This window comes from Triticum aestivum, chromosome 5B (genome assembly GCF_018294505.1).
Source record: "Triticum aestivum cultivar Chinese Spring chromosome 5B, IWGSC CS RefSeq v2.1, whole genome shotgun sequence".
In the NCBI taxonomy this organism is placed as follows: domain Eukaryota; kingdom Viridiplantae; phylum Streptophyta; class Magnoliopsida; order Poales; family Poaceae; genus Triticum; species Triticum aestivum.
The window spans coordinates 72968323-72980780 of record NC_057807.1 but is presented as its reverse complement, the minus strand read 5'-3'; positions in this window follow the sequence as shown (position 1 = coordinate 72980780).

Genomic DNA, 12458 nt, shown 5'->3' with positions numbered 1-12458 from the left:
GTCTACATAGTTCCCGAACCCGTAGGGTTCGCATGATTAACGTTCGATGATGATATGTATTATATGAGTTATGTGTTTTGCTAACTGAAGGTTGCTCGGAGTCCTGGATGAGATCACGGACATGACGAGGAGTCTCTGAATGGCTGAGAGGTAAAGATTGATATATTGGAAGGTAGTATTTGGACACCGGAAGGGTTCCGGAGTATATCGGGTACATACCGGAGTACCGGCGGGGTTACCGGAATCCCCCGGGGATAGATATGGGCCATATGGGCCATAGGAGGGAGGCTAACCAGACCACAAGGGGCTGGTGCACCCCCACAAGGGAGGAGGTCGAATTGGACTAGGGAAGGGGGTGCCACCCACCTTTCCTTCTCATACTCCCTTTCCTTCCCCCTCCCCCCTTTCGGTAGAAGGAAAGGGGGGCCAAATCCAACTAGGAGTCTAAGTGGGACTCCTTCCGACTTGGGGTGCGCCTAGGCCGGCCTCCTCTCTCTCTGTCCTTTATTTACAGGGGGCGCCCCTAGAGAACACACCAATTGTTCCAAGCCGTGTGCGGCGCCCCCCTCCATAGTTTACGAAAAAGGGTTTCCCCCCGCTTTATATTATATAAAGCAATGAACCAAGCATCAAACACAACAGTATAAAGTACAATAAGTCAAAGAGTCATGTTGGGGGCACAGCAAGACAAGCCCCAAAGAAAGCTAAAAAAGGAGAACTAATCCGGCTCGGGAGGCGGTGGCGGTGGTGGCGGTGGTGGAGCGAAGGCCGATGCCGAGGAACAAAGACCCGCAATGATATTGTAGATGACATCTCGGTCGTGCTGCTTGCTAAGCGGTCTCCAGTTCTGTAAGAAGCCACACATTTTATAGATCACATCAGTCACATGAAGCGGAATTACGCGATCGATGACTAGTTTATTACGGGTACACCAAAGGGACCAGGAAAGGGTAACCAAAGCCACCCAAATGGGGGCGCGACTAGCACCAGGGAGCCTAAGGACCTCCCAAAACAAATCTGGGAGGTTGTCATGGCACCAATTACCACCAACCACCTCCCGGAAGCAACTCCATAGGAACTGCATCGCAGGGCATCGGAAGAAGATGTGGTTGCAGTCTTCAGGTAGCAAACAAATGGGGTAGAGTCCATCCCCAGGGCCATTATGTTTTCGTACTTCCGTGCCTGAGGGCAGGCGACCTCAGACCCATTGCCAGAGAAATATGCAGATTTTCAGGGGGAGTTAGATCTCCTAGAGCACTGAGAGCTCCACCGGACCAGGGGTGGGAACAATCGCCTGTTATAGGGATCTAGTCGAGAATCTACCACTTGGCTCGAGATGCCAAGATAGCGAGTCGGGTTCAAGGGAGGGGGAGTGGAGGGCAATACACTTGAGCAATTCATCCCATTGCTCGAGCTCCACCGCCCTGAAGGTACGGCGGAAGGCAATAGCACCCAAGTCAGCCAAGGCCACAACCACGGAGAGCTGTGGGCGGACACAGATCGAGAATAATGCAAAGAAGCATTCCACAAAGGGGCACGACCCGGACCATCTATCCAGCCAGAATAAGGTGGATGATCCGGTGCCAACTTTAATGGAGAGGTCCCAATGCACAAGACCGGCATCAAGCGGATCACCGATTGCTAGAACTGGGACCCGCTCGATCTACTTGCAAAAACTAGTGGTTGCCCGCGAAGGTATTTCACACGGATAATCTCAAGCCATAGGCCACCCTCATCGGTCTGGATCCGCCAAAGCCATTTGGACAGAAGGGCAATATTCATCCGCTTGGAGGAAATAACCCCAAGGCCTCCTTGGTCCTTAGGCTTACAGATCTCAGCCCATTTGACCATGTGGTACTTCTGTTTATTGTTCTCTCCCGCCCAGAAGAATCTGGAGAGGAGTTTAGTGACCTCATGATGAAGGGATTCATGTAAAGTATAGAATCCCATGACATACATCAATAGGCTAATAAGGGAGGAATTCATCAGAATCTCTCGAGCGGCTTTAGCCATCTCCCCTGCCACGGCTCCATCCTAGGTTGGAGCTTGGCGATTATTGGACGGAAGTCCTTCTCCAATAGGCGCATGTCACTAAGTGGCATGGCAAGGTAAGTCGTCGGGAAGGACCCCAAGCGACAGTTCAGGCAATTAGCGATTCGCTGAGCTTCCGTCTGAGAATATCCCAGGACCATCACCTTACTCTTAGCGAAGTTAATTTTGAGGCCCGACATTTCCTGAAAGCAGATGAGGAGGAACTTAAGGTTCTGAATATCCTCATCTAAGCCTTCCACCATCATAATGGTGTCATCAGCATATTGGAGGTGTGTCAGACCTCCATTGACCACAAGCTGGGGGAAAATCCCCCTAATGTGGCCGGTGCGCTTGGCCAAATCATGGATCGAAGTGAGGGCATCAACCACAAGGTTGAAGAGAATGGGGATATCGGGTCTCTCTGTCACACCCCTTGGCCAGTCTTGAAGTATGGCCCGGCCTCCCATTTATGTTAACAGCCGTCCGACCACTCGTCACTAACTGCATCACTCGGTCAACCAGTGGGGATCAAATCCATGCTTGAGCAACACCTCCCGGAGGAAGGACCAACGGACGGTGCCATAAGCTTTGTGGAAGTCGATCTTGAAGAACACAACATGGAGATGCTTGCTCTTCACCTCACGGATAACCTCATGGAGAATGAGGATCCCATCCAAAATATACGTGCCTTTCATGAAGGCCGACTGGTTCGAGTGATGGATCCGGGGGTGATTAGGGCCGCCCTAGTGGCGTACCCCTTCGCCAAAATCTGAAATATCACACTGAGGACTATGATAGGGTGGAACTGCCTAATGTGCGCCGCACCCGGCACCTTGGGAATCAAAGATATGATCCCATAGTTAAGCCGGCACACGTCTAATGTTCCCCTAGATAACTCACGGAAAAGGTCAAGGATGATCTCCTTGACCATCGGCCAGAAGGCCTGAAAAAATGGGCTGGCAGTCCATCGGGGCCTTGGGCCGAGGCTGGGTTCATGGCTTTGACAAAAGCCTCCACTTTAGCGGCATCCAAAGGGCGAGCAAGGCCGCATTTTCCGCAAGTGAAACCTGTTGGTCCAGCGACCAGATGTGGTCAGCAAGAGCGATACCACTCTAAGGGCGCCCCCGAAATAACGACTTGTAAAAGTTGTCGACCAGTAGGAGAATAGCCTGAGGTTCCTGAAACAGCTGACCTCCTTCCCATAAAAGGGGAATGGAGCAGCGACGCCTACGACCATTGGCGATGGCCTGGAAGTAGGCAGTGTTGGCATCCCCAAACAGCACCCAGTTCATAGAACCACGTTGGCGCCAATATTATTCCTCCTTGGAGTAGATCTCCATGAGGGAGTCCTCCAAACTGTATCTATGAGCCCATTCCTCCACAGAGATCCCACCAATATCTGCACAGAGGTCAAGGGCCTGGATCTCCTCAAGGAGGGAGGCCTTCTGGATCCAAAGATCCCTCCTGATATTAGCCTCCCATCCCTTCATGAACTGTCGGGATCGCTTGGATAGGTGGTGCCATTCGTCCAGGATCGACATCTGCCTATGGGGCTCGGCTAACGCCGAGACCCAGTGAGCCTAGACGGCTGCCACAAAGCCTGGTTGCTAGAGCCAAAAAGTTTGAAATGGAACCGTGGAGGGGGATGCGGTCTCTCATCCCTAGATGATGAGAGAAGGGGGATGTGGTCGGACTCAATGCGAGTAATAGCCTGGAGGGAGGCCAAAGGGAACCGAAGCTCCCAGTCGGGGGAGACAAACACACGATCTAGCACACTATGGGTTGGGGAAACCTATCTATTGGTCCAGGTAAATATCGCCCCGACCCTGTCTAGCTCAAGGTGACCTAGGTCTGCAACCCAGTCGTTAAAATGACGAACCTCTGCAAGATCAACTTGCGAGTTGCTTTTTTCCTCGGCAGAGCGAAGGAGATTGAAGTCTCCCCCTACAACCACCGGAAGGGCCGCTGAAGAGATCTTGGCATGAAGTTCGGCCAAGAGCGCGGCTGAGCGACTATGATCAGCAGGGCCATACACCACGATGATCTCCCACTTGAAATTCATATCGCATTCCCAGACCTCCATGCTAACAAAGTGCGATCCACAATCCATGGAGCCCACCTCCAAGGTGGCATCCTTCACACCTAAAAGGATGCCATCGGAGTGACCTATCACTCCACTAGATGGAAGCCAGTGCCAAGCGAATAGATGTCTGCTAAGGCGCTCAAGTTCCACGAGAGAGAATTTGGTGTGCATTGTTTCTTGGATTTCTACCACATCTATGGACTCATTGCATATGTAATCAATAAGCTGCCTGTGGTGGCCATCATGACTGTCGGAGTAAATGACCACGGTTAGCCTAACCGGCTCCCTTTGTCCCTCAGAAAAAATAATGGGCCGATCAGGCCTTGAAGCACCTAAGACACGGGGCCGCCTTCTTCCGGCCGGCTATCACCTAGGCCGGCTGGCGGAAGGCGGCCCGGCGATAAACAACCTTTGGAAGACGCCACGATTGGGCCAACTCCAGGAAGCTGGCCCATGAAGGACCGACTCCAAGAAGCCGGCCCACGAAGGACCGACTCCAAGGAGCAAGCGGCCGAAGGCCGCATCCTAAAATCCACCCCCCATAACGGTGACGGGATGGGGCGTGGCTACAGCGAACCCTGCTACCCCCTAATCCCGGAGCATGCATGGCTACAGTATGCCGTACGGGGCAGCCATCCTCCGTCTGGCGAGGCACTGTTGCCATGCGGATCATGACGCCATCCACGATGGGTTGCTAGTACGGCCCGCAGGCGGCGGGCCCCTTCGGTTAGAGAGACATCCGAAGGCCGCCCAACTTCCCCCAGCCGGCCTAAGGCCGGGGAGGCTTCCTATAGCCGGCTTGATCCCACCCTCGGGGCGCGCGCACCATTAAGCAAACAAGACGAGGTAAGGCTACAGTGGGAGCCCGCAAGACGGCGCACTGTAGCCATGCTTACCTCGACAAAGCCCTCGTCATCAGAGGCAAGGCAATAGTAACCAGCCCCCGACAAGATCCCCCAAGCGGTGGGGCCGGCCTGTCGACCAACGGGCCGACAGCCGGCGGGACCCACCAGTTGGCGGGCCCTAGAAGCCGACGGTCGTAGACACTGACGGCCTGGGCCCGCACCCAGCCGGATTACTATTGAACCCCCGGGTGGTAGGCCTATATAAACCCCCCGGGACACCCATGCAAAGGGTTGATCTCAGAGAGTTTTAGACACTACCATAGGGAGAGGAGAGAGCTAGCCTTGCCCTTCTTCCTCCTACCACCGAACAGCTCAAGGAGCCTCTTGTAGCTTCTTATCGATCTAGTGATCATGCGGAGACCCCGCAGAGCAGGAGTAGGGGTATTATCTCCATGGAGAGCCCCCAACCTGGGTAAGATCCGCCGGCGTTCATGTCTTCGCCTTATCCCGTTTCCAGGCACCGGCGATGTCTTACTGGCTCCCACAATGATAAGTCATCCGTTGGCATATGTGGCATCTACCACCCGACATTTGGCGCCCACCATGGGGCTAGGTGCACCGTCGTCCGGAGACCTGTTTTGGACGGGAACCCTCTTTCTCCCCCACGAGCGTAGCCAGCCCGGCACGCTCGATGGCGCTTGCCCCGACGCGTTGCAAAGCATCGACGACGCCTGAGCAGCGAGCTGCCTCGCCGATCTTCTTGGCGGGACTCGCATCTCCGACGAGCCCGCATCCGACGCGGGCACAGGCTGCCCCGAGAGCCGCCTCGTCAGCCTCCTCGACCAACTCCACGTCTCCGGCGAGCCTACCGCGGACTTGGAGTCAGTCGGCTCCACCGACCCAATGCTTGTCAACTCCGACACGGAGTCGCTCGACGCCTTCCCCACCGACGTGATCGTTTTCGATGACCCTCTCCCGCGAGCCGACAGTGGCGGCAGCACCATCACCGAGGTGCTGGTCATTAGCCACGGAGCTGCCTCCGGCGAGAACACCCACGACGCCCTACAAGTAGTGCCGCAGGATTTGTCCGTCGCCATCCCGGCCGACGCCGACGCCGAGGCGCTGGAGGCTCGCCGCCTTGCCCTCGTCGCGGAGGGCCAGAAGATAAACACCATGAGACGCCTCACGGAAGCCCACCAGCGCGAAGTCGACCGCGCCGCCTTTGGCACGCCACCTCCAGAAGGGCCAAGCCGAGTCGGCATCGTCAAGAAATGCGGCGCGGCCATCGCCAGCATGCTTGGGGCCGACCGCCCGGTCTACGCCACGCCCCTCGAGAATCTACGCGCTGCCAAGTCGATCATTGACGAACTAAACGGACTGGGGGCCGACGAGCTCCCCTACATCACCAGATGCACCCAGCAGCTGATCGACGCGGCCGCAGCGTGGCACGAAGCCAACATCCAAGCTGGAAGCCCCCCCTCCCAACTGAGAGCACGGCGCGACGTCGCGTACGCCGACCGTGGGTGGCGCCCGTGTAAGACAAGAGAAGGAGCCGGCTGCCAGCCACAGCCGGACACGAACCACCATCGAGCGCGACGCAGAAGGCCGTCCCCGAGGTGTGGAGAGACGAGGTGACCCGCCTCCTCCTCCGCCTCGTGGGGAAAGATATCCCACCCCGCCGCCTATCGAGCATCCGACTCTCGGCGGCTGACTTGGTCGCCGTGAAGGAGTCGGCGAGAACGATGCCCGCCATCGGATCGACCACCTTGCTCGATCCTTGGCCCTGGAAGAAGAAGATGATGTCGGCCCGCTTTGTTTCGGCCCCCGCATCCGCGACGAGCCCTTTCCCAAAGGGTTCTCGCTCCCAAGAGACACGCCCAAGTACAACGGCTCCGTGAAGCCGGAGGACTGGTTGATCGACTACTCCACCGCGGTTTGCGTAGCAAACGGCAACCGACGCGTTGGCGTGAAATATGTCCCCCTGATGCTCCAAGGCACAACATGCACCTGGCTCAACAGCCTCAAGCCTTATAGCATCAACAGCTGGCTCGACTTCACGGAAGCCTTCATCCGCAACTTCACGAGCACCTACAAGCGGGCTCACAAGCCGCTCAGCTCTCCTTGTGCGTGCAAGGACCCAGCGAGTCGACTCGTGACTACCTTACATGTTGGGCCGAGCTCAGAAACTGCTGCGAAGGGGTGCACGAGGTTCAAGCAATAGAGTACTTCACGGCCGGGTGCCGAGAAGGCACCCTCCTCAAGCACTGACTCCTCTGCGACAAGCTGACTACCCTTGACGAGCTGCTGATCATCGCGGACAAATACGCCATGGCTGACTCCTCCATGAAGACCGAGCTTCGAGTCGATGCTTCCGGGAAGGTGCTTGCGCCGGCTCCCAAGACGCCGGCTGGAGATTCCACTCGGCGCCCGTACCAGAACGACAACAAGCGCAAGACTCCGATGCCGACTTCTGCTAGTCGGCAAGTAGCCACCATCGAAGATGAACAACCTGAGGGGCGGCCCGCGCCTAAGAAGCAGAAGGGCGGCAGGCCTGCTTCGCAGCCGGCTTTCTGCTACGAACAAACTCTCGACGCCCCCTGCAAGTTCCACAGCGGCGCAAAGCCGTCCAACCATACAACCCGGAAGTGCCATTGGCTCACCCGAATTTCCAAGGGCGAGGGGTTGTTGCCGCCTCCGCCTACGGGCCAGCCGCCTCCTGCCCCCCAGCAGCCGGCCGCTCGGCCAGCAGTCGGAGCCGTCCATGACAAGTTCCCTAACAAGCATGCCGCCTACGTCGTCTTCACGAGCCAGCCAGAAGATCGGCGAAGTCGGCGCCGATAACACCAAGAAGTCAACACAGTCGCCTCCAGCAACCCTAAGTTTATGCACTGGTCAGAGAAGCCCATCGGCTGGAGCCGGGATGACCACCCAGAGGTGATGCCGTCTCCTGGCTCCTATGCCCTTATTTTGGACCCCACCCTGGCGACAAAGAGGCGCGCCGCTCGTTTCTCCCGTGTGCTGATAGACGGCGGGAGAAGTATCAACATACTGTACCAAGATACAGTGGAGAAGCTCAACATCAAGCCAAAGCAACTCATGCCAAGCCGGATTGTGTTCCATGGCATCGTACCCGGCCTGTCCTGCTCACCAATCGGCAAGATCAAGATAGATGTCCTCTTTGGGGACAAGGATTATTTCCGCCGAGAGGCAATATGGTTCGAGGTAGTGGATTTGGAGAGCCCATACCACGCATTGCTTGGCCGACCAGCGTTGGCCAAGTTTATGGCTGTGCCCCACTACGCCTACCTCAATATGAAGATGCCGAGTTCCAAGGGCATTATCACCATAGCCGGAGACTACAAGAAGTCTTCTGAGTGTGCAGCATCCAGCAGCCGGCTGGCCGAGTCTGTCGTGATCGCCGAAGAGAAGAAGATGCTGGATCAAGTTGAGACCTTGGCTGGCAAGCAGCCGGCCTTGTCTCCTGACCCCAAAGAATGTGAAGCTCAAGGTTCTTTCCAGCCGGCCAAGGAGACAAAGAAGATACCCCTGGACCCAGAGCACCCGGAGAGGCACGCTGTCATAGGCACAGGACTTGACAGCAAATAGGAAGGCGAGCTCGTCGATTTCCTCCGTGAGAATCGGGACATCTTTGCATGGTCTCCCAAAGACATGCCGGGTGTCCCGACGGATTTCGCCGAGCACAAGCTACACGTCCGATCTGACGCAAAGCCGGTCAGGGAGCCCTTGCTCCGCCTGTCAGAAGAGAAGAGAAGAGTAGTCAGAGAAGAAATAGCCCGGCTTCTGGCAACCGGCTTCATTATGGAAGTGTTCTTTCCAGAATGGCTTGCCAACCCGGTCCTTGTGTTGAAGAAAAACAAGCAGTGGCGCATGTGCATCGACTACACCAGCCTCAACAAAGCCTGCCCTAAAGATCCGTTGGCCCTACCAAGGATTGACCAAGTGATAGACTCCACAGCTGGATGCGAACTGTCAAGTTTCTTGGATGCTTATTCCGGCTACCACCAGATAAAGCTGAACCCGGCTGATCGCTTGAAAACCAGGCATCCGGTGAATTTTTGGATGTCTTATGAGCCGGCTCGGAGAGAAGGATCTCCCCCTCTACCGTCTTATGAAGAAGTCCACTCACTTTGAGTGGAATGACCAGGCAGATCAAGCTTTCCACGAACTGAAAAAGATGCTGTCCACACTGCCTGTCTTGGCGGCCCCAACTGAGAAGGATCCCATGCTCCTCTACATCGCCGCCACCAGCCTGGGGGTCAGCACAGTCATTGTGGTTCAGCGCCCAAAAGAAGGCCGAGCTCAGCTAGTCCAGAGGCTGGTATATTATTTGAGCGAAGTATTATCCACCTCAAAACAGAACTACCCGCACTATGAGAAAATGTGCTATGGTGTGTACTTTGCCTCCAAGAAACTCAAGCCCTACTTTCAAGAGCATCCCATCACGGTCATATGCACTGCCCCGCTTGCCGAGATCATAGGCAGCCGGGACGCATCCGGCCGAGTGGCGAAATGGGCCATTGCGCTGGCTCCATACACAATCTACTATCAGCCCCGCACCACCATCAAATCCCAAGCACTAGCCGACTTCCTCATCGACTGGTCCGAGACCCAGTACCTGCCACCGGCCCCCGACTTCACTCATTGGCGGATGCATTTTGACGGATCCAAGATGCGCACCGGCTTGGGAGCCGGCATCGTCCTCACCTCTCCCAAGGGCGACAAACTCTGATACACATTGCAAATCCACTTTGCTGCCTCCAACAATGTGGCCGAGTACGAAGCGCTCATACACGGACTCCGGCTAGCCAAGGAAATCGGCATCCGCCGGATCCTGTGTTATGGCGACTCGGACTTAGTGGTTCAGCAATCATCCGGCGACTGGGATGCCAAGGACGCAAACATGGCAAGCTACCGTTTCCTCGTCCAGTAGCTCAGCGGATATTTCGAGGGGTGCGAGTTCCTTCACGTGCCACGAGCCGACAACGAGCAAGCAGATGCCCTGGCACGAATAGGCTCCACCCGACAAGCTATACCAACCGGCGTTGCCCTCCAACGCCTCCTCAAGCCATCTGTCAAGCCGTCTCCAGAATCCAGTTCCATCTTCGTGCCGCCTGACCCCAACGCAGTCAGATCCGACTTCGGGGACCAGGCAGGCGGCCCGGGGACTTCGGCGGCCGGCTCGGGGACTGCCATAGTCGAACCCGGCCCGGGGACTGTAGCAACACATCAGGCGGAGGCCGACTCCAGCTCCTCACAACCCAGCCCGCTCACCCTGGTTGCAATAGCCCTCTTGGCAGTCGAATAAATCCAACTCCATCCTGGGCTCAGCCATCCTCTGTTTTCTGGTAAATAGAGAGCTACCGACTGACGAGATCTCGGCAAGACAAGTCCAACGCCGAGCCGGAGCTTACACAATAATGAATCAATAGCTAGTTAGGCGCAGTGCTACCGGAGTCTTCCAGCATTGCGTCGAGCAAGTGAAGGGCAGAGCAATCCTCGAAGACATCCACCAAGGCGAATGCGGCCACCATGCCGCCTCTAGGGCGCTCGTCGCCAAAGCCTTCCGCCATGGATTCTTCTGGCCGACTGCTTTGGAGGATGCCAAGGAACTAGTCAAACATTGCAAAGGGTGCCAAGTCTTTGGCTCCAAGCAACACCTATCGGCTTCTGCACTCAAGACCATCCTCTTCACTTGGCCCTTTGCCGTCTGGGGGCTGGACATGGTCGGACCATTCAAGACGGCGTGTGGCGGCATGACACGTCTGCTTGTCGCCATAGACAAATTTATGAAGTGGATTGAAGCAAAGCCGATCAAGAAACTGAATGGGCCGACTGCCGTGACATTCATTGCAGACATTACAACCCGGTATGGCGTACCACACAGCATCATCACCGACAACGACACGAATTCTACCAAGGGAGCATTGGCACGTTTCTACGCGACACAAGGCATCCAACTGGACTTAGCGTCCGTTGCCCACCCGCAGTCAAACGGCCAAGTCGAGCGAGCAAACGGCCTCATCCTCTGCGGTATCAAGCCCCGACTGGTCGTGCCACTAGAGCGTTCGGCCGGCTGCTGGCTCGACGAGCTACCGGCCGTCCTCTAGAGTCTGCGCACTACACCAAACAAGTCAACCGGCTTCACCCCCTTCTTCCTTGTATATGGTGCTGAGGCTGTCATCCCAACTAACATCGAGTTCGACTCACCTCGGGTCACCATGTACACGAAGGCGGAGGCCAAGGAAGCAAGAGAAGACGGTGTCGACTTGCTGGAAGAAAGCCGGCTGTTAGCCCTCAGCTGATCTGCTATCTACCAGCAAGGACTACGCCGTTACCACTATCGGAGGGTGAAGCCAAGAGCTTTCCAAGAGAGAGACCTTGTGCTCTGGCTGATTCAGCGAACAGCCGGCCAGCACAAGCTCTCGGCCCCTTGGAAAGGCCCCTTCGTCATCAGCCGAGCTCTGGGAAACGACTCCTATTACCTAATCGACGCGCAGAAGCCGAAGGCACACAAGAGAGACGACTCTGGCAAGGAGTCGGAGCGCCCGTGGAACGCCAATATTCATCGAAGATTTTACAGTTGAAATGCAGTATGTATCATGCTACCTTTTGTATTAAGTATGAGACAACAGGCCCCCCGAGGAGTTCTAGGGGACTACCCTATTTTATCTATGTATGCCGGGTTTTACACCCATGGTTACCCCACTGCATTTACTTCCTCCGTCCGGCACCGGGTTCGACTAGTCGGCCCGGGGACTTGCCGCCTTGAGTTATGTCCAAGTTCTACCTACAGTCAGACAAGTAATGTGTCGGCACCCAAGCCCTCTCTTGCGAGAGTCACAACTCGAAGAATCAGCTACCCGACTAGCAAGGGCTAAAGGCGGAAAGGATGCCCACATGAAAAACGGCTAAGGACTAACGAACTTACATAACACAAGCCGGCTTCCCCCCTCGCCAACCGGTTGTCGAAGCAGTTAGCTAGCCGGCTTCCTTTCCTACCCTGCCACAATCTAAGAAAGCTTGAGCCCTTGCCTTCCCAGACGGCTGAATTCCTTACCCGGCCGCAGACTGCAGAGCAGCTGTCCGGCTGGGAAGGCGGCAACCAAGGGAAGGCGGCAAAGGAAAAAAGCAAAAAGATAAAAAGCAAGTAGGAATGGAAGCCAAGCACGTGCATAATAATATTTATACCCAAAGCCTTCGAAAGGCTGGCATTCAACGAAGTTTGAATACACCCCCAGTGGGTGGAATTGCACAAAAATAACAAGTCTGTTCAAAGAGTGACTAGCAGGAAAGTAAAATGGTGAATCAGGCCAAGGGAGCGCCCGGAGCTTCAGGAAGAATGGTGGAGATGGCAGTGTCGGCTGGAGGAGTGGCCGGCTGGCGAGTCTCGGCCCGATCGTCGCCGATGGCAGGCGGAGCATTCGCGCGCGCCTCGTTGCTGGAGGCACGGTCAGGCTGAGGCTGGCCGGCTGCTCCGA